Here is a 23,515-nt window from a genome sequence, read left to right on the forward strand (position 1 = left end):
TCTTCCATGATCATAGTTACTATGTGCTATGACAAGCTCGAGCACGGGTGCCGTGCCCTCGCTCCCTCCCCACTCCCTCAAATGCCTGCGTGTGCCCTGAGGATACTCAGAGGATACTCAGTGCATGCTAACCACCAAACTAACATATGACTCAGAGCTTGGAAAGAATCCACAGCAGGCTGGAGAGCAAAGGCACAGCTTATGTCTCGAAGATTAAGTTGTTATTGGAGAGGAACAGGATTTTGCCACCCCAAAATGTCTTTTTGGTATGATGATATTTTAGGTTGATTATTTTTAAGAAACCAAAGACTCAGGAAAGGTCTTTTCTTTTTTCCCCCTCCTTCTTAACTGCCCAGAATTTAGATAAAGAACCTGGCTCAGGATGAGCACTATCACCAGAGATATCTACAAAGAACATGGGGGCAGGCCTTGGAAACAGAAGTCCTCTCCAGTGTCCCACTGTCTCTGCAGGGCCCAGCAGAACATTTGTTTACCAAACATTTGTTTTTCCAGCTCTACTTCAATTGCCTTCCTGCTCTTTGAAGCCCTGCTCCTGCCCCGCTCCCCTCCTTAGTTCTCTATGGCATATAAGCCCCAATGCCTGCTCATCTGTGGGCCTCATATTCTTATGGAGCTCCCAGACATACAAAATTAAATAATTTTCTCCTGTTAACGTATCTCATGTCAGTTTAATTCTTAGACTAGCCAAAAGAACCTAGAAGGTTGGAGAGAATTTTTTTCCTCTCTGATATACCTTTTTATATTTTTCTTGGAGTGATCACCTTTCAGCACTGAAAATAAACTTCAGAGAACTTTCCCCAGGAGATGCAGCTTAGAAGACAGGACCAGGCACAGGGAGGGGGTGAACCGTGTCAAAAAGCAGCTCTCCTACAAAATACTGCTTGCTGGGACAATGAGGCCCCCAGGCAGCTGGGCATAGCTGTCTTCCTCAGGGGAGAAGACAGACTGATCTGTGCTCCCAGTACTGACCCCACCTGCTGAGAACTAATCCTGGGTTATCTCTCTTCTGGCCCAGAGAAACCCAAAATTCCCCAGGCTTTTGAAGGGCTTTATCTCCTCTTTCCAGGAACTGGGCTCAGCCCATGTGCTTTCTCAGAGGTGCCCTGAGCAGCTGCTGCCCAGAGCCCAGGCAGCCGGCTGCTGCTCGCATTTCCAGCCTGCAGGAGGTGCAGAGCCAGACCCCGCGGATCCCGCTCCCTCTCCCTCCCCGGGCTTCTGTCTCACAATTAGAAAATCCATTTGGGGAGCAAAGCAAAAATCACACTTCGCTAACAGCTGCTCTGCGTAGGGGGCTGGAGGAAGGGAAGCAGGAATTCCTCCTTTCGCCATAAATTGTATGCAAATGGGTTCTTTTCCTGGCAGGGAGCAGGGAGTGAGTGCGTCTTTCATGAGCTAACCCCGTTCCTCCGCTGGGAGGGCTGTTCCTTTAATTCGCCAACCGAAAAAGTGGGAAAGGATGTCTGGAGGCGAGGCGTCCCATTTCAGAGGAAGGAGCTCACTATATAAGCCAGCCAAAGCTGGCTGCACTGGCCACAGCCTGCCTACTGTCACACGCGCTCCCGCGCAGACATACACCCGCCTCTCCATACAAAGACAGCTCCTGGTGGGGTGACCCTGGGGGGCCTCGCGCGTGTGAGCCCCGCTGCCGCTCACATCCAGGTACTTAGTCCGTGGAGCTGGTTCATTCAAGGATCTAGGTCTCCCAACTCCAGAAAGGTAAGTCTGTTTTACCTCCATCACCAAAGATCCTTGTGATACACTGTTTTCATTCCTGGTACCAAGTGGGTTGTGTTTACATAATTATAAAACTTTTGCTTTGTCTTCGCCGCTAGCAAAACGGGATGTTTGTTAGGACCTGGGTGCACCTTGACTGTTTTCTATTTGCCCACTTCTAATCTGATAGGTTTTTGTCTGTTTGTTTCAGTTCTTTGAATAGTTACACATGGAAGGAACTTCTTGTAAAAGTTTTTTGTTTTTTCGTTTTTTGTTTTTGTTTTTTGTTTTTTTTTTTAATATGCTGTTCTTCAGAGGAAAAGTAAGAATTTTCTCTTCCTGGCTGATTCACCTGTGAATATTTTTGTGAAGGTTAGGAAAGTAGAGTTTGAAAGTAGAGTGTGCTCATAGCCTTACTCTGGGAAGAGATAGAGGGAGATTATGTTAAAGGATCATCTAGAGAGAACAATAAAATTTTACATCTAAACAGCCCTTACCTTACAAGCTTACAGTTTTGTATCCAACCCCTCATTCCACATCCACCCTTTGGTCAGACGTGGAAAGGGATGAGGGCTGGGGACAAGAGAGAGAAGGTGTCTTCTAGGGCCTGACGAACAGCTATAGACGACAAGATGGGAGTGGTGGACACCAGTTTTCATTCTGAAGCACGGGGGAACTCTCTGTGGATACCTCCTGGTTCACCGATCCTGGGGCTGGGTACCTGAGCATGTATGGGTCGCTTAGAGCCAGTAGTATCCCAGCTCTTTCTAAAATCACCTCTCCCTCCTCACCTCTCATCACAGAAAGCCCTGAGAAGCAGTTTCTCCCTGGGATATGAGTACTACCTCTCCGGGCTGACTGAAAAAGCACAGGGGTTCCTTTCGCCCATCAGTGTTATAAGGGTTATGATAAAGAGCTCAGGTTTTGAAGCTGGGGATCTCTTTAGTGTCCCTGCCGCCGCCACCACACATGTGACCCTGATGAAAATACATAACCTCTTTGAGCCTCACTTTCCACTCTCTAAAATGGGCATAGTAAGGTCTGTTGTCACTATGAAGAGGAAATGAGTGAGTGCTCAGTACCTGGAAGTTTGGATAATCATTGTCATTGCCAAAAACTGCCATCACCTTGGACATTTAAAGAGGCACTTAGCCATCCTTGGATTGTTCCTTGTGCGATCCCCACCCGCCTGTCCGCACTCCCTGAGTTTTTATCTTGCCAGCACTAAGGGTGTCTCCCTAGGTTGGCAGGTCAGAGACTTGGCTGTATTTTACAAGCAGGAGGTTGTGTTGGCACAGGTTGGGAGAAAAGGGAGCTGCCTGGGGCTGGATATAAATGTCAGGTTCTGATTCCAGAATGCATGAGGGTTTGAATTTGGGTATTTGCAGATTCTAAAGTTGTCAGCTAGAAAGTAGGATGCTGCCGGAAGACTCTTTGGAAAAGCTTTCCGTCCAAGGGGAGAGCAGGACGGAACCCCGCTTGAAGAATGAATGCCTCTTTCTCATGTTTTTGTAGACCTTTCCCCTCTTTTTATAGAGCTTTCCCATATGTGCTTTAGAAATAAAACCTGCTGCCCACCGCAGCCAGCTTTCCAGCTTGTCCTACAAGCCCAGCTCAGGAATGGGGAGAGATTCGTTCAGTGCTAAAGAAACCCGTGGAAAGTTTGATAGCATAGGGTGCATCTGAGCCTTTTGTACTAGATGGGAGTGTGCTGTGACCCTGTGCTTTGGAGGGAGGTGAGGGTGTTTGGGAGAATAAAAGGGTGCATAATATGAGTATTCTGATTTGCTCAAAAATTGTGAATTGGATAAAGATTGAAAGGGATGCTGCCAAACTCTAAAGTTGTTAAAGTTTTTTTTTTTATACTTTATTTAAAAAACCTAGCTTCCCTATCTCATCTTCCACTGTCTCTCCAAGCCCCAAGAAGTTACCAACCTTTTAACCCTCAGCTTTGTCATTCATATAAAGAAGATGATCTCATTGGGCTCTTGTGACACTCAAATGAGATAATATATGCCAAACTCTTGGCACAGTACCTGGCACATAATAAGAGCTCAATAAATGGCGGCTTTTCTTGGTTTTATTGCTTATCAATTTGCAAAAACTTTCCCAAGATTAATGTTCTGAGACAGTGGTTTTCAAATATTTTAGCAATGAAAATATGTCTTAAATGAAACTGAGGGAAAAACCCCAATATATGACAAGTAACTGCAAGGGTGGTTGGGTTGAAATAGGAGTGGAGGGTGCAAGACTCACCATATTGCTCTCTCAGCCACCAAGACATCACAACAGAATCTTGAACACACAAAACACAGTTCGAAATCGTAAAGCCAGGTGGCGTGCCTTCGGGATGCAATTTTGTACTTTGACGAGGCTCTGTGCCCTTCTGAGTCTCCACCTCTAACAGAAGTCAGAGCAATTTTCTAAGTAATACGGTAGACAAAAATATATGTGGGAAGTTTAAAATGCTTAATGAAGGATGATTATTTTAATTAATTTTAATAACAATAGCCAAAACATGGAGAGACTACTCTCTAAGCTATAGGCCCATTGTGTACATCATCTGACTAAATAGCCACAACATGTCTCTGAGAAATAGACCTTAGACAAAGGCATGGCTTGAAAAGCAGAGAGAATGAGTGAAGTTTCTTGACTTCTAGGATTTAGAGGAGTGGAGCCTGTTTTCAGACCCACCTCTTCATGATCCCCAAATCAGAAGCACATTTCGCTGCGTACCTGCTGAATGCTGCTGCTTCTTGAACTGCCTTTAGAAGGAATAAACTTTCTTTCTGACTAAATCCACCCCTCCAGCCAGACTGTGGCCACCCATAAATACAGCGGTAGCCTGATCATATAACCAGAATGGAATTTGGAAAGGGAATTCAGGCTGACAGAATGAAAAACACATCCCCCCTAATTCTACCCTTTCTAATGCTCACAAAGAACTCAGAACACCTACCTATTCTCTCCTCCCCCTAGACTTCCAAAGACATACAGCCATGTTTGCTTATAGAAAAAAAAAAATCCAGTTGGCTTAAAGCATAAGGCTGTCCACACTGAAGTCACTTCAGTTCGGAAAGCAGAAAGTAGATAATGAACATTTAGTTGACTCAATATGCACGCACACACTCAAAATAGCTAATACTGAGGGCTATGTATCACACATGAGAGAGAAGGGTTTGCCTATGGTTTCTCATAATTCTCACTCTAGTACTGCAGGTTATGAATTTCTAGCTCCATTTTATGGCCAGAAAAATTGAGGCCCAAGGAAGTTAAGTGATTTATCCGAGGGTTTTCCAATAAGCGAGAAGCAGAGTTGTCTTTAAACCCAAACTTTCTGACTAAAACCCTACAATTCCTTCCACTAAGCTACAATGCCTCCGGAAGTCAGGCTGGGCTGACCTCGTATAGAATCCTGTCCAATGCCTCTCAGTGATTGGCCAAGATGGTAGAGAAGCCCCCAACCAGCATTGGTGTCTATTGATTTTACAGAAAGGCCCAGCATATGTCATTTGTCATGGTGCTCTGAAAAGGTCAGCTCGCGGTGGTGTACTTCTCTGCCTAGAAACAGAAAAGTTCAAATTTCAGCCCCAGGAGAGAGAAGAATGACACTAGTGGTAGCGATTAGGTAATTACTGCTGATTTTTATCCCAGAAAAGTAGGTACTTTGCCATGGACTACAAGTGTACCTCCTTTTCTGGGATAAAAATGGACTGAGAAAGCAGGACTGTACCTGTGCCTGCACTCCCTTTGAAAGCCAGGCGAACTGAGCACTTGGTTTTAAAAGAGTTGATCTGGAGATAAAGTCAAATGAGTGTGTCCAACCTTGAGGCAGTGAACCCCAGGACGATCAGGAAACGGTTGTGGGCTCTGAGCCACAAACTCCCCGGAAGCCTCCGAAATGAGATTATCATTTGATAACTTGTCACCTTGAGAAGACTACAGGGAATCTCCTTGAATCCGATGCCAGGCTAGTATGAACACCTTTGATATGTGAGAAACATTAGATGAAGTCTCCTTTCCAAGGAAGAAAATCCCCTCGAACTCCAGGCAATAATTCCATTCAAGACAATGGCAATGCTGGCCTCACCTGCCGTAAAGGGGCTTTACAAACCTTTTTTGACTTCTTCGCAGAGGAGAAAAGTCTGTGTGCCTACCTGAAGGTAACCCTGGTGAGGCAGATTTTTTTTTCAGTTACGCCCTTAAGCCTAGAAATCCTTGTTCTGTTTTCTTCGCCTTTATCTCATACTTCCAGCCTCTCCTTAACTTTAGCAACAACCTAGTTCAATACTTCATTGCTCCCCTTGACCCTCCATCATAGAATGAAAGCAAAATGCCCAAGTCGAAAGCAGATCGTCAATGGAAAATCCCTTCCATGTGTATTTTTAGTCTGTTTGTGAATAGAAATGAAAAAAAAAAATTACTTCATGCCAAGTTATCTCAGTTTTTTTTTTTTTTTTAAATTTACTGAAATTCGTAAGTTCTTAATTAGGTAGCCATAGTAACTCAAAAAGCTTTGGTCAGTCCTTTAACCCTCCCCAAACACCCTATGTCAAAAGTGAGAGATAGTTTATAAGCTCTGAAAGCAGACAGCTTTGCTTCACAATTAACCATTGATCGACTCTTATCTGGGAGGAGATGAGCTGGCCACTACTAACTACTCTCATCAACACATCCAAGAAGTTCTTCTAGGACAGGCCTCAAGGCTACAGTATTAGCTAACACTTACTGAGTATGGGCATTATGCCACTTAATCATCAATTATTGTTTCCAGCAAGCCCCTCCTCGCCCCAATTCAAACATGAATTAGGTTGAGGCTTAAAAAGTTTAAGTAGCTTCCCCAACACAACTCAGATAGTGATGGTGGAACCAGAACTCAGAGCCAGTTCCAAGTCCCGAGCAAGCGTTTATAGCCATTATGGTAAGCAAGTGGTGTTCGGCACCATAATTCTATTCATCCTCTGACACCAGAGAGGGCTAGACATAGCGAAGCTAAGAAATAGTCAAAGCTTATCTCCCAGACCCTAGTCTCCTCCTCAGCAGGGTGGCTGCTCTTGGTGTCTCCAGCTTGTTCCTTCAGGTTTCACTTCCTGTGGAAACTAATTAAACAGTGTGTGATTTCTAGTGTAATGTGTTTCCACTGGTAGGCTCTAAGTTGCAGCGGGAAAAAACCTGATTGACACCTCATCGCTCCTAGCAGCCATCGCTCCTAGCATGGACGTACACATAAGCAGGTGCTGCCTGAGCGAAGGTGTGCTTGCCCTGCAGGCTGGCTTAAACACCCCTCTTCCTGATTCCCACAGAGTCCTCTGTTTCCCCCGCTGACCTCTGTGCGTCATAAAAATTGTCCTGATGATGGCCTCCCACTCCACCTGACTACACACCATTGAAATCAAGTACATCAGTGAGGCAGGAACTATGTCTGCTGGAGCTCATTTTCCCCAAAGCCTAGCCACCTGCTGGCAGGTATCAGGCCCTTGGTAATTTTTTTCTTAAAGAAACTCACTGCTGTCCCAAAGAGAATAAAACAATAGCACAGCATTGCTTTTGCTTCTTAGCTGAATTCTATCATTTATGAAGCATATTCATATGCCAGATAAATTTTTAAAAAATACTCATAAATTTATAAATGTATAAAGTAACTTTTCTGTACATCACTCTCAGATTCTTCCAGCAATTATGTATTATTTTTACAATAAGTAAACTGAGGTCTAGAAACATCACTTGCACTGAGTAGAAAGTGATGACTTCGGGTTACTCCCCAGGCCTAAGTCCCCAAACTGTGCTTTTCTTCACTGTGTCACTCTGCATTCAGGTATTATTCTCATTTTGCAGTTAAGAAAAGAGGTTAGAGACAGCAGGTGACTTGCTAGAGGAATATTTACCTTTTTAAAGGGTAGTTCGAGAAAGAAGGCAAACAACACAAGTAAGAAAATCGACAGCGGTGGACTTGAGGCAAAGGTATACCCTAGAGGAATAGGGGAGCTCAAATTTCATCCACCAGGATGGGTTCAGAGGTAAAACCAAACTTGGCAGGTAGAAAAAGAGATGGCAGAGACTGAATTTGAGCGCAAGTCAGTAGTAAATTTTTGTTCAAAACTTTAAATCTAGAAACGCAGCGTAGGGAAATTCCGTCTGATAGCAGTGTACCGGAGAAGTTTGCTGGGCGTGCAGTGCAGCGTGGACACGTGTAACCTCACTGCAGAAGCCACACACCACAGCCAGAAGAGTGCTCAGAGCAACCCTGGACTCCCTGACAGCCAGAGACCCTCAGGGACATGGAGTCCAGTGTAGGAACCAAGATGCAAACAACAACAACAACAGTAATGATAAAGCGTGAGTGCATCCAGACAAGGAAGCCATGACTTTCTTCCTAGGGAAGAGATTGTCTGGGAGAGGCAAATACCGAAAGAGCATTGATGCCACAGAGGGAGCCCACCTGGCGGGGCGTGCAGGAAGTCACAATTGGCTCCTTTTGGCAGATGCACCTTCAGTGCTACTCCCAAGGAAGTGGCCTGCTCTCTGAGGCACTTACACCACAGGTCTGGGAGGGTCCCACAGAGGTAGCTTGATTCAGAGGTGTCACCAAAGAGTGATCTAACTTATAAGTAAGTTGTTTTAAAACATTTCTCTAGAACACACAGGATGTTAAAACCCAAAGAACTCATCAATAACCTCTAAGCCAGGGGCTTGGAGACTAGATTTCAAAAAACTTCTCTGAGGTGGTTTGGAGGCTGCCATGGAGAGATGGGGGAGCCGGATGGAATCCACTCAACTTTCTTTCCACCAAAGCTCCTCCGCTTTTATCTGTTTTGTTCACTGAGATTCCTCATGAAATGAAAGTTCTATAACAAAAAAAAAAATTATAAATTGTTGCCTTGTTTAATTCCTTTCATTTTAAACATGATGACGTTGAGACTTAGAGAAGGGAACAGTCTTTCTAACATTTCATTCTAGTTAGCAACAAGGTCGAGACTGAATCTTCGATCTTTCAACTCTTGCTCTTGGAAGCCAGAGAGAATATAAAATATATCAGAGTTAATGCATTGTTTTAAAAAAGAAAAACTCAGAGTTTTATTTTTTGAACAGCTTTGGTACACGTGGACTGAGCCGAGGAGTCCTCTGTATTAGTTATCTGTTGCTGCTTAACTAATAACTACAGAATGTGGTAGATTTAAACAACACACATTTATGATCTATAATTTCTGTACATCAGGCTTCCATGCACAGCTTAGATGGATGTTCCACTTCCTGGTCTCTCATGAGGCTACAATCACAAGTTCAACCAGGGTTGCAGTCTCATCTGAAGGCTCAGTGGGGAATAATTGGCTTCCCAGCTCGCTCATGTGGTCATTGGCTGGATTTACTTCCTTGAGGGTTGTTGGATTAAGGGCTTCAGTTCCTTGCTGGCTGTTGGCCCAAGGCCACCCTCACTTCCTTCTACATGGGCCTCTCCAGCATGACCATTTACTTCATCAAAGCCAGGCAAGAGAGTTAGAGAGCCTACAAGCAAGAAAGGCATCACAATCTTGTGTAGCTTAATAGTACAAGTGACATCTCATCACCTTTGTCATGTTCTGTTGGTTAAAAGCAAGCCACTAGGCCATCCCACACTCAAGGAGAGGAGATTACACAGGATATGAATAGCAGGAGGCTATTCATTGGATACCATCTTACAGTCTGCCTGCCACTACTTCCAACACTCCAGTGTCACTGACCTCCAACAACTTTCTATCAATGACAAGTTATCCAACACACCTATACTTCTGTTGAAGAGCAATCAATAATGATGGCAGTTACTAAAGTAGATGATATCTTATTTAATCTTTCCTTCCATTTATAAGGTAGAGCCAGGTGTTTTGCATTAGATGTCCTTATTTATTGGTGAGCCACGATTCCTTTTGAATATCACCGTAGGGTTCAAACTTCTAAGTCAAGGACTTCAAATGTATTTCATTCAAAAGCAAGACATCCAATGTGACTAAAACTGAAGCTCATCCATTGAACACCTTCCCAAACTATTTCTCTTCTAGCATGTATAATGAAACCTAGGATTAATTCCTACTCCCTTTCCACCTGTCCCTTACTACTCTACCATACACCCAATATTGTGGGCTCTCCTGCCTTGACAAGTAAGCCGGTTGACTGCCTCCTCATCCCCCCATCATCACACTAGTTTAGGCTGCAGCATCTCAAAGATGGACCACTCCAAAAGTTTCCCTTTTGGTCCCCATCCCACCAGCTTTCCTTTTCAAGCTATCCCTCAACCGCGAGTCGCAGAAGTCAACATGCCTAGGCCTAAAGATTTCCAAAGGGTTCTCTTCTGGCTGGAGGAAAAATTCAAATCCCCAGCCTGGTGTTCAATATTTTCCGTGATCTGGCTACTAGTCCTTCAACAGACCTTGTACTTCAGCTATAATTCATGTTCGCACCAACCATTTCATGCTTTGTGTGGCCTTCCAAATGTCATTCTGTTTCCTAGAATTCCCTTCCCTATGTTTTTCACCTACTTATATGTTTCTGTCAAAATTCAATTCAGGAACCACCTCTTCTAGGTAGATGAGATGCCCCTTTATTGTCAACCCGTTTTGCCCCATGTGTTTTTCTGCCATCACTGTATCATTCTGGAATTGCCTGTCTGCTCTTCCTGCCAACGAATTTCTTGAAAGGAGAGTTTATATCTGGTTTAACTGTAATCCAGTATAACTAGAATCAAATTAATTTTCAACAACATACAGCAGTCCTTGCTATGTCCCAGACTTCTTCTTTCTTACCAGAGTTTATTCAGAAAAGCCAGATCTTGAAGTTGTTTACATGCTTTGCCCTCTAGGCTCTCAGCTATGCAGAGCGATATCATAACATGTGACAGGAGGAAGCCAGCCCAGTCCTGGGACAGGAAACTGTCTCAGGATGCAGACTTGAAGGAATGTCCTTGCTTTCAGAGGTGGCCCCCAGAATCAAAGCATGCACTGCCTGGGATTTTAAAAAACCAGTACCAAGGACAGAGGAGGCCTGTCTGGGGATTTGAAGCTGAGTCACAGGAGATAGCAAAATCTGGAGGCTATAACAAAGATCAGTCTACAACTAGAAGGAGGCAAGAAGGAAGAAGGCTCTATCATAGGACATGGAGAAATTCACAGCCCAAGGGAAGGATTAGATAATGGTTGAAAGTATGGTTTTGGCATCAGAAAGTTCTGAGTTTAAGAGCTTGCTATTTGCTTGTTACGTGATCTTGGCCAATTTACTTAACTTCTCCAAGTCTCATTTTCCTCATCCTTATTAAAGCCAAAATAGCAGCACCAACTTCATAAAGTTATTGTGATGATTAAATGATGTAGTGCAAGTGTGTTGCTTAGCAGAGAAGCTGGCGCTCAATATTAATGTTTTATTGTCATCGTCATTGTTGAAATGATTCTTGGAAATAAAACTCCATTAGACAAATAGTTCCCAAAAATGTGCCCTGTGGGACAGCATTCTCATGAGATACATCTAGAAAAGGATCTTGCAGCCAAAAGAGTTTGAGGAACACTTGATACTGTGTCCTGTTCTTCGAAATTCATAGCTTATATGTCCATTTGATACATAGTTCTAGAGGCTGGAGGTACAATGGAAAACAAGATATATAAGATCTTTTTATTCATGGAACTTACATTATGGTGGAAGAAGGTGGACAATTAAAAGGAATCAAATAAATGCATAGTACAATTTCAGGTAGCTATTTGCTAAGAAGAAATATAGAACATGGTAAGGGAATAGACAATGGCTGGTGGTGTAAAGGGTCCTCTTTTAGAAAGGGTGGGGCATGCAGATAACATTCGAGCAGAGATCTGAGTGAAATGAGGAAATGAATTCTGTAGGTAGTGGCTAGGAGTTCAGATTTTATTCTGAATGTGATTAGAAGCCAATGGGAAATTTGGGTTGAAGAGTACATGATCCTGAGAAACTCTATAGCAGTCAGTCTATTCAGCTTTGTTTAATCCAGTGTCCCCAAACTTATTTGACCACAAATACACTTCCCCATAAGACATCTACCTGAAAACATGTTGGAATACAGTCTGGTAAATTCTGCACTGGAGCACAAGGTTTCACAGATTTTAAAAAGACTGTAAATTTCCCTCCTTCAGCTAGACCTATGGTAATAAGCCAAACAAACCACTTGGGCCAAAACAGGCATGCCCAGAGCAGGAAAACGTAGCTCTAGAAGAAAGATATGCAGGATGTCACCCTAATTAACAACACTTTTTGGCTAAGATGATCAGTGAGCACAGCCAGCTTCAGCAGACTCTGGAACCCCATCTCAGGCCAACAGAAACTTGCCAACATCTGCCTAGAAGCTAATAAGTATTTGCAAACAGTACACCTTGGCTTAAGCGTTCTCCAAAAGGAACGTATATAAAACTTGAGCTCCTGCCAGAGGCTCTGGGAGAAAGACGGAGGTCAAATATTTCAGAGCTTACACGTGGACAGCCACCAGATTGCTGCTGAAGATCTAGGAAATGGAAGGTGAAGGGGTCTGCTTGGGCTCTGCTCTCTCATTTTATTGAGCGGTGCTAATTTAAGCTTTCACCTTATATAAACTGCAGGAAATTGCTTGATGATGAGTCAAGCTGGTATAATAGTTAAGAGCACATATTTTAGAGTCACAAATCAGGGTCCAAAAGCTGGCTCTGCCTCTTAGGCCAGTCACTGAATGTCCCTGAGTATCAATTTGCCTTCTAAATAAGCATAATAATGCCTATATCACCAGGTTGCCATGACAAATGACAAGATAAATGATAGCATGTATAACAAAAGCATCTAGCATAAGTCTTGGCACAACATAGGTATATAATAGGCTCTCAGCAGAGTGTTAGTTTCTTCCCTGTCCAATTTAATCTACATTTGGTTTTATAATACTAGTTATCATTTGTTAACTTACTACTATATTCTATCAAATGTTGGCAAACTATTGAGTAGCTGCCTAATTTTGTAAGTAAAGTTTTATTGGAACACAGTCATGCTCATTTATTTATGTCATGTCTATGGCTACTCTCTCTACAATAGTAAAATTGAGTTGTGACAGAGACCATCTAATCAAAAAACTAACATTTACTATCTGGCCACTTAAGAAAAATTTTACTGACTCCTGACATTCAGTGTGCTAAATTTATATACATAATTTCCAACCACCACAAACTAGCAAGTTGGATATTATTATACTTATGTATACAAAGAGATTGAAACAGAAATAAAGACTCATCTAGCAAGTCCCCCTCCAAAAAACATATGCCAAATTCTATACTTAAAGGAAGCTTAGAAGAATGATAGAAGAGTTATTCATTTGTATGATTCACCCCACTTTGCCCCTCGCTACCTCTGACCTTGATCTCTCTTGAGCTAAATTTCTTGACTGTCTGGCCCTATGTTTAGTTAAATGATCCTGCCTGGAAGGGATTTTTCCCCCTTTATTTATTTGTTTGTTTATTCATGTAAATCCATTCTTTCAAAAATAAAAGTTGTAGTGTCTAGACCTTCTGAAATGCTATCATATCTTGACTAATTTCTTGGAATCCAGACCTTTTTTTTTTAGATAGTATATAGCATGAGGCCCAATTTTCCAGAAAGGAGAGATTTTTAAGCTCCCTTGTCTGCTACTTCTCACTTTATCTTCCTCTCACTTACTCACTTTCTCCCCGGGCCAAACTCAAGGAGAGTAAGCTATTTCCAGGGGCTTTAAAAATTTGCTCGAGACATAGATACTATAGTGCATTCATCTTTGTGCCTCCCCTTAAGTTAAAAACTTAAATAGACACGTGAACCCCAATTCCCCAACACCATCCTTTCAAGAGGTCCCATTTGAGGAATCCAGCACGCTACTTAGATCGATGATGTTGAATCTCCCTCTGATATTTATTGCATGAATATTAGTTCTTTAAACTGAATAATGAATCTTGCTTCAAAAGATAATTTGGTACAGCAGAGAGAGCACTGGATTTAGAATTCTAAGACTGGTTTCTTAATTCTGAGCCAAATGACTACTGACTGGGCAACTTATTTAAACTTCTCAAGCATTCATTTCTCTTAACATATGAACAATGCATCCTAACTCATAAGGTTGGTGTCACAATTAAATGGCATCTGTAAAGTGTCAGGGATGGGATAAGTATTAAACCATTCACCTCACTCTTAGTTTAAATTGCTAAAGAGCCTTCATCCTGGGGGTTTACACTTGTCACAGACTGGTCATAGGTATGTCATTACTCCCATCTAAGATGTAAGGAAATGAAAAGAGAAAGGGTCTAGGAGTTGTTCCAAATCTGCACATCCCTCATTGTGTGCCCTCAAATGTAATCCAGGAATGTACTTCAAACAGAAAATAATCAAGTAAGTTGGGGAAGCACTATAAAAACTCTTCCCTTCCGGGAGATTTCCAGTGAACATGAGCACGTCAAAGACCCTGAAAAATCCTGAAGTAAAGAAAGCTGTGTAATTTGTTCGGCTTAAAATAACACATGGTTTAAATAGCATTTTTCAAGCATGTTTAATTAGAGAATTTTTTTCCTTGCGTTAATACTCATCAACATGTTGTAGATTATACTTTAGAAAATACTGCTTAAATTTAAAAAGTTAAACCAAAGTCAAGGGTTAGAAATTCTATATTTCAGGCTCACATGCAGCTTCTCCTGCTCTCTCTGTAAGTTGTAAAAGTCTTCCATGACCATTGTTTATTCTGAGTCCTGTCAAAGTTAGTCCTTTTAACTTAGTCACACAAAAACCACCATTGGACATCATTAAATGACAGCAGCAAAACTGACTGTTAGGAATGAGGTCTCTGACTCACGAGTCAGTCCACCTGAATTAAATTCCTGCTCCTTCTTTCAGTTGTGTGCCCTTGAGCAGTATGAGCCTCAGTCTCCTCATCTGTAAATTGAGAAAAATAAAGGTAGCTACCTCAGAGATCTGAGAGAGGATTCAGTAAGATAGTCCACATAAGACATGTAAAGCAATTCCTGGCACAGATATGTTCAGTCACCGTTAGTTTATTGTAGCATTTAAATAGCCCCATGAGAAAGAGAGAGTAGATGATGAAAGTGTATCTATCTTGCCCAGGATCACACAAATCAATTACTGGAGCAGTCTGTTTTCTAAGAGTCCAGTTTCCTGCTCCCAGTCTTAGAGGCATATTTTCATTTCGGGGGTCAACTGTTACCAGAATGTATCGAACTTTATTGAATTTGATCCATATAGGCATTTGTAATTGTCGTTGACTCCATCTGGCTTCCTTTGACCCAGGCAGCATTCCATTCATCTGAATATCAGCCCACTGGGTTCAAAAAACTTGTTAAAGCTATCTATTCTTGCTATGCCAAATATTTGGCATATGTATCAACATTCTCCCCTCATTCCAGTACCCATGGTAAACATTGCTAATCCATCACAGTATGTTTTGCCCTTGAGTCCAAACATCTTTGATTGTAGTTCCAGGCAGCCATATCAGTTCAACGAAGTTAACCCATAAACTAAAATTTAATTGCCATCCCAAACCAATTTAACCTCTTAACAAATACATGAACCTCTACAACATTATTGTCTATTTGTTAATATGTTCAATGTTGTAGAACTTCCTAATAGGGAAGGACGAAAGAGAAAAGGAAAATAGATACTATCATGTGGGTAGCATTTATTATTATTCCAGCCATTTATAACACTATTATCACATTCAATGTCTCCAACAACTCTACAAAGATCTGTATTTACAATTGAAAAACCCGTAGTTGAGAAAAGTTATAGGACTTTGCCAAAGGCTCCCCAGCAGTAAGCAGAATGTGATGGCATGTCTTCCTGGCTCCAAAGGCCATGTTCTCTCTTTTCCATCACAGTGCCTCTCCTCCTTAAGTGTTTTCAAAGTCTTTTTGAGGCTACATCTTTGACATTAGGTGCCTGATAACAGCTTCACAAAGGCCACCCTGTCATAGCCATTTTCAGAAAATCTCTTGTCTAGAGTTGAGTGATGAGTCCATCTATAACCTGTCCTTAGATAAATCTCTTTAATTTTTAACCATGGCTCAAAAGTTTAACAACCTGCTTTCCAGTACTTGTGGAAGAGTCAACTAGATTTCTTAAAATTCTGGATGAAGGCCAAAACAGAGGAGGCCATTGTTCCATTGGGAAACAATGAATTTGAATCTATTTGTGAAATAATTTTCTAAAATTTTACAGGAACCTATATTGTTGCCACTTGGTCATACCACTTTTTATTTTATTTTCTGTCTAGGCAAGAAATAGAAGAGGGAAAGCAAGTGCTCTGCAGAATTTTTATTTCAGAAATTGAAACCAGACCCTACCGGGGCAGTTTGTGGTCTGAACATATCAATGGATCTAGTCATATTGCATCCAAGCTTTTCTTAGGTATAACTAAACCACAAATATGAATCTCATTATTGTGCTGGATGGAAATATTTTATGGATTAAGATTTGTGGGCTTAATTTGTTGGTAATGAAACTTCTGTTTGGAGGATGGGAGAATATTAATAATAAATGCTACCCACAACTCGAGAAAGAAACACTCTGCGTCTGGGAGTTTTCGTATATAATGTTGGCCATTTGACTTGAATCTAAAAGAAAATCCAAGATTAAGTTTGGTAGAAATATTACTGAATTAGCAATGGACCATAGGTAACTAGAACCAAAGAGACTCTAGAATCGGAGCCACACACACTTGCTTATTTTACAGGAGAGTGGATGTGACTTGCCCAAGGTCACCCGAGTGGTTGGCAGAACTGTGACTCAGGTTCATTTTTTAGCTTTTCTATCTATTGATTGAACATGGCCCCCTGAGAGCTTCAAGTTTCTAGGAGCTTAAAAATAACTAATAAATAGCCAAACTACAAAAGGAGAGAGAGTTGACCCAAATTTAACAAACAACAAATACTACAATGAAATTGAATTACTGACAAATAATCCAGGATGCGTCCTTCACACCAAAATCAGAGTTTCACACTGAGGATATCATAGGCCTGGTCAATTCTACCTCCTACCAAATATTCACTCAAGTTTACTTTGGTCATATGGAATGCTTGTCTCAAAGCAGACAGTATTGGGCAATCAAGAACATTTGGGATGTTGACTAGAATCTCATGGGAACGAGCCTGGTCTGTCTTGGCCACTCTTGTAACCCCTGTGCTTAGTGTGGTATCTGGCACATAGTACGTAGTCACTGAATAGCTGAAGGAATAAAAATGAACTGATTCCAGGAATTAGTTCATTAGATGAATTCCTCGATACATCTTGCCTTAGAAAAGATCACAGGAAAACTAATTAAATTACAGCCATCAGGAAAATAAGAATATTTGTTCATTCATTGATTTCATGAATATGAACACTTGCTGTATGCTAAGTTTAAATCAAGAAATATATTCAGCTTTACTTTATTTGAATATCAGTATATTGTACATTTACCACATTCTAGACACAGTGCTTAGTTGGGTATTAAGAGATGAATGACTCAGCTATAGTCCCTGCCTTCATAGAGTTTATAGCCTACAAATAATCTAACTGCATTCTAACGATGTGAGGACTAGCTGTATGCACACCAACTGCTTGTAATCTAACCTAAATACAACTGAGAATTTACTTAATGCTCTAAAAGAGCAAGATACACATCTACAATAAAGCCACCCAAAATCATTTTTAGAATAATATATGATGGAAATAATATCAAATCAAATACTCAGAGAATTCAGAAGAGAGAAAAAAGTTAACCTAGAAAACTTCTAATAATAGATTTTTTGAGCTTTATCTTAAAGGGCAGATAGATTTGTCCACTCAGAGATGGCAAAAGAGCTTCTGAAGAGGCTTCAAGTTATCTGGAATCCTCTCCCAATGATAACTAAGATGTGACAGCATGCTTCATTGCTGTCACAGGATGTCTGGTACCTTAAGGCCCTAATTCCAGGGCACCGATAGTATTTTCCTTTAAGGCAGGTGTTTGGAAGTTGTATAGACAGAGCTTGGCTCTGGTCCTGAAGCATAACTCCTTTTCCTAGCAATTTAGCTCAAAAGGCTATATATAACGTGATGGTTCAGAGCATTTACTCTGGACTCAGACCTGCATTCAAATCCCAATCCTACTACTTAATAGATACCTGAACTTGCACTAGACACTTAATTATTCTATGCCTCATTTTCCACCTCTGCAAAATGAGAATAAAGATACTGCCTTAAATCATTTTTTGAGAATTTGAAATTAGGTATTTAAAATGTTCAGCACAGGCTCTGGTCATTCAAACCAGTGCTGCTTCTGAAACTTGCTTTTGTATGTTCTTCTAGTTTCTAAGATTTCCGGAAACATAGGTAGGTTCTCACTCTACCTAGTCTCCTCAGCACCCAACTCGTCGTGCAGCACATAATAAGTAAATAATAAGTAGCTTTTGAAAAGATCTTAAGATTTTTACTCTTGCTACTGGCTTGAGAGTGTGTACTATGTTCTCGATCTACAGTGACACTTAAGAACATCACAAATATTAAATCCACAGTACATGGGTTTAAAATCAATTGCATTTTGTGAGTTTTCAGGAGGAAATTGTAAGTTTTATGATCATAGCGAACATGCCTATCTTTACTGTTACATCCCTCATACTTAACTCTGGGCTTGACACATGGTCGGTATTTAATAAAGATGTACTGAAAAGATCAATAGTTAAATGGATGCATGCATGCATGAATAGAAAAAATGAAGAAATGCATGGGACCAAGAAATCTGGAAAATCTCTTAATACAGATGGTCTCTGAGATCCCATTGTTCGTATTTGTCTCTGGGATCATTACATTGACCTCAGACTAGAAATTACTAGAAGTCTTTCCTATGCATTTAATTTTGAAGCCCTCCCGGTGATCTGAGAAAAGAGATAATCAAATGTCTTGATCAAGAGGCAGGACCTATGAGTTTAATATCAGCTTTACCACTAATTCGCTGGTGGCCCTCTCTGGTCGTTTCTGTTACGCTCTTCTCTTTCATGTCACGTACCACCTCTGAGGAATCAGATATGGCTGCTCGGAGTGAGATACTAGTACCAGTACTGAAGGGAGGCTCCATAGAAGTGTGTTGGTATGGATTATCAATATCTGCCACGTACGCTAGAGACCTGTGTGTGGGTGCCACAGATTTGCCACTCTTGGACTCTATAGTTGATTCTAAGCCCTGCTCGAGTCTGATTTTGATTCTTTAATCTGGTATCTGTCTGTGTCTATGGAAAGTGCTGAAAAGCTGAGCCAAACATTTCCCGTCAGGAGCAATGTCTTGGAAGACTAAACCACAGGCAGCCTGTTCTGGAGAAAGGCCTGGCTGAGCAGCATGGACAACCGATCCAGTAGCAGCCCTGCCTCTTGGCCAGGGTACTAATGTTCCAGAAAAGAACTCCACCCCAGGCCCATGGACTTGATTTTCTTGCTACTGAATTAGAATAGATAGGCTAGAAGGAAAACCAGGACTGTAGCCATAGCCTCCTTACACTCTTAAGGATTTCAGAGTATCCTTGTCACTTGACAAGCTGAAAAACGAAAAATTATATGCTTCCCTGGAAGCAACATTGAACAGGCAGTGCCACCCCCAAAATTCTCTTATGAATTCTTCATCCTTCAGAGACTTGCCTTCAATAACTGCCTTCTCCAAACAAAAGACACAAATCCTCACACAATAACAACTCAGTAACACACCAGTTACTGAGATCGCCCTCCTGTTAGGCACTATCTTAAGCATTTCTATGTATTATCTCATTTTCTCCTACTTGCAGTTGAAAGAACTTCATTGTAGGGTTGATATTATTATTGCCATTTTACAAACAAGAAAATTGAGGTTCAGAAAGGCAACGTTATATATCTAAGGTCATAGCTACTAGATGGAGCCATATAAAGTTGCCCCTATCCAACCATTTTTACCTATAAAAATGACAATTCCATATGGTTCAAACTAAAAGCAAATGGCAGAACCAGGATCTGATAGTATTTGATTGATTCTAGAGCAGATATTCTCAAACAGCGCACAATGTCTGCTTGGGTATTTGTCAATCGTAACATTTATCATTCTTCTCTATAAATATCTATTTACATGTCTGTTTCATTTACTGGACTCATTGAGGGCAACTACTATCCATCATTGGTCTCTGGAATATCTCGCTATGCCTTAGGTTATCCCATAGCCTGGTCTTAGCACTCACTGAACTCATCTCTGTTGAATGCAAGAATGAATGATTTTTAAAATAAATCTGTTCTGAGATGATTGTTGGCTCCACTAGCATCCTTACTGGGCAGCAGTTAAGCCACTGTGCTACCTAGATGGATAAATGCTTTTCGGTGCTGGAATTCAAACACTTAGGGCTTGGAAGGGCTTTGGTTTGGCAATCAGAGTTTTTTCAATTCTTTTAAGACCCAAGTTGTGCTGGACTCACTCAGCTATAAAAATCAGATGTCCTTGGAAAAAAAAATCCACACTTAAGGCTCTTTCCTGGCTCCTGTCTCTTCTTGACACATTATAAGAAGGAATTTATGAATGTTGGGAAGGACAAGGGGTGAGGAATTCCTAGAACCTTTAAGAACGCCCATGTAAGCAACCCCGTGCTTAATTGACTGTGCACAATAAAATTCTCTTGGTGTGAGCTGTCTCATGGGTTGCCAAAATGATGTGGAAAGAAATTGATGTGAATTGCTAAGCAGTGAGAATCCTCCTTGTTCCCCCAAACTTAGGATATTTCACGTACACGCCTAAGTCAACAAGATAAATATACACTTTGAGCTACTAAAAATAAAGTCACAAGTAACTAATTCTGAAATATGACTCCAGCCAGCTGAAATCCTTATCTTTATCTAAAAATGAAATTGTTTATTCTCCAACTGTGACTAAGGAAAAATCTGAAGATTGTTGATTCCTTCAACTAGCAATGGTCATTGTCCTGTGTTGCGGTGCTTAAAAATAACTCTTAGTTTATTCCATGCTCTTTCCAAAAGATTAGCTACTAAACAGCTCTACTGGGGAAAAGCAAAAGAGAAAGATTTGATAATAAGCCAAGAGGCACTTAAAGTATAAAATTATTAACCAAAAAGCCCTTGAGACATAGCTGCCATGATATTGACTATGGTTTCCCTGCCCTAAATGGAATGTTACTTCAGAGTAACGTTCTGAATAAAAATCTCTAATACCAAAATCTGGAGAATCATCCTGTACTGGTGATATCTAATACCAAAATAATTGAAATAAGAATTAAGACTTACCTTTCATCAGTAATGAAGTCCTAATATTTTAACCCACTCCCTCCTCCAAAGAAATAAAGCCTTTAGGACCATTGTTTTAATTTTTTTTTTTTTTTATAGAGAATACATGCCACAAATGTGCCAGGTATTTGGAGACCAAGAGACTAAATACAGAAGCCTATGTGTTTCGTAGCAGATGACACTGTGAGCACTTAGACACCTAGCCTTAGAGAGATACAGTGATGCTTACTGGGCTCTGCTTTTCACACCCGCCCTTAATCCCCTCCTCACTACGGTTCTACCAACTTCATTTGCTCTCTCCTTCCCACCCTCCTAGATGTACTTTCTACCCAAGTAGAAGTCAATCTTCAGTATCCATACGTGTTACGCTACCTTTGCCTACCTCAGGCAGCCACAAAGGGAAGTTGCTGTTCTTACTCTCACCTTCTTCCCATGCATTCTAACTCCATTGCCTTTTCTCATGCTGTTCCATCTTGCTAGTCTTCTGTAGGCTTCAAATTCTACCACCTCCTACAGTTGTATCCATCCACTCTTTAGAATCCCACCCATTCTTCAGATCCATCTTAGATACCATCTCCTTAGAGGTGTCTTTCTTGAGCATTTCTAAAGAATGTAGCCTCCCTCCATTTTGAACATTGATAGACTTAGGTCGGTCAATCCTTTTTATACCTATTAGATTATTATTATAGTCATGATGCATCTCCCTGATTCTCCCATCCCTTCTAGATGCACAATTTCCTTTCTGATCTTTTCTCTGATTGACCAGCATTATTATTGTTACTTCTGTAACAATACAGTGACCATCTATTAAGCACCTACTATGTGTCAGGCACTCTGCTAGTAGTTTAATATGCATCTTCTCATTTTATTTCATCATCCTACAACACTGTGATACACATATGTATAAGCGAGACTCAGAGGAGGAGAGTGAATGTCCATAGGTAGCAACTACTAAATGGAAAAGTTAGATTCTAATACAGGTCTATTTGTCTCCAAGGACCAGGCTGTTTCTCCCATATCCAGCTGCTTCATCGACAGAATTGATTAGACTGCCGAAGGAAATGGACTGAATTCCTTCAAAAACTCTAGACCAGAGTAGTGCAGAGTCAACAGAAGAAGGAGAATCATGAGTTATCTTTGACAAGTTTTACCAGCTCCCAAGAGAAGGGTGAGGCAGAGCATGGTGTTAAGTGTCACCAAAGTGGTTTCCGGAGCAGCTTATTTTTGATTTGATTTGAGGAGAAAAATCTTGTGAAGAACTTGAGGCTCTAAGTTGTACAGAGAGAGAAATAAGAAACAATTTCCTATGCCAAGGATAGGGTGGGGGAAAAGGATGCTGAGCTGGGGCAAGGCAGATGTTCCTTCAGCTCAGAAGAGTACACTGGTCATAAAGACCATTCCTCCTTTATACCTGGAGGTTTTCGAACATGCAAGATATGAAAATTATGATGCACATAAATATTTGCTTGTGTTTAGGTGAGTTACTGAAAAGAACTCCCTAGTTTCCTAGCATCTGTGCCTGAGGTATTCGCCCATTTTCGTTAGATGAGAGACTTAACAATATAACTTTCTTATAGACTCTCTTTGACCTTCTTGACTCAGTTCTCTCATTTGTACCATGGACTTAATATCATGAAGCAGCCCTCTAAGCCACTACTATTCAATAATCTTCCTGCAATGATGGAAATGTTCTTTATCTGCTCTGTCTGGTCATATAAACACTAGCCATGTCACTATTAAGCACTTGAAATTGTGAGTAGTACAACCGAGGATGAAATTTTTAATTATATTTAATTTTAATTCATTTTAATTTTAATAAACCACTTGTGGCTAGTGGATAACTTTAGACAGCCAGCTCTAGAGCAATGAATTCAAAGTTTTCTACCTCTTCTCTCTCGGGAAATCTTTATGGTAGACTTTTTTCTCTAGATTAATTATATTTTGATAAGTTAATGGGAAAGGAGATACCTAAAGAGTCTCATAAAAACAATTCACAGCAATTCATTGGCTCTAAAATTTTATTTTGATAAAGACAGAAAGCAAAGTCTGGTCCACATGTGAATTTTTGTGCATTCAGCATACATGCTGAGACAGGGTGCAGAGCAAGGCAACATGCATGGCCGTGAAATAGCCACTTTGTCCTGGATACGTAAACCCCAACAATCAATGTATTAAGCCAGTCCAAAGGCTGTATCTCTTTCTGTTGCCTTTCTTTGCAAACACTGACTCACCAGATTCTTTAATTTCACCATAAAATATAGGTAGGTAAGAAAATGGAGAGAGGGAGAGAGAGAGAGAGAGACAGAGACAGACAGAGAGAGACTGAGAGATCTCCCAAGACATATTTGCCTGGGAACTCTGAGAGAAGTCTCCACTTTACTGCAGAACTCTCATCCTTGCTTTAAAAAACAGACTTGCATATGCCAAGGTAGTTTTCAAGAGTTAAGAGAAAGAAAATCCTGGAAAAAATATTAAGTGAAATTCATATTGTTTACTACAAAGCTTCCCTTTTTTGGACTCCTGCTGCTGCCAAAGA

The 23,515-nt window shown here is 41.0% G+C and overlaps 1 protein-coding gene across 9 annotated transcripts in view; it reads left to right on the forward strand.

Moving 5' to 3' along the window:
* The first annotated feature begins 1,277 nt into the window (after positions 1-1,277).
* Positions 1,278-23,515, forward strand: part of TNC (tenascin C) — an 85,657-nt gene continuing 63,419 nt past the window's right edge. For 3 of the 9 annotated variants that reach the window (XM_015593346.2, XM_015593347.2, XM_015593348.2), the window contains exon 1: positions 1,281-1,737. The gene's annotated coding sequence lies outside the window, so the exon portion shown is untranslated. Of the gene's footprint in view, positions 1,738-4,006; positions 4,162-23,515 lie in introns of all 9 variants that reach the window. The other 6 variants (XM_006917096.3, XM_015593345.2, XM_025050440.1 and 3 more) reach the window with 5 other exon arrangements.

This window comes from Pteropus alecto, unplaced genomic scaffold (assembly GCF_000325575.1).
Source record: "Pteropus alecto unplaced genomic scaffold, ASM32557v1 scaffold226, whole genome shotgun sequence".
Lineage (NCBI taxonomy): Eukaryota > Metazoa > Chordata > Mammalia > Chiroptera > Pteropodidae > Pteropus > Pteropus alecto.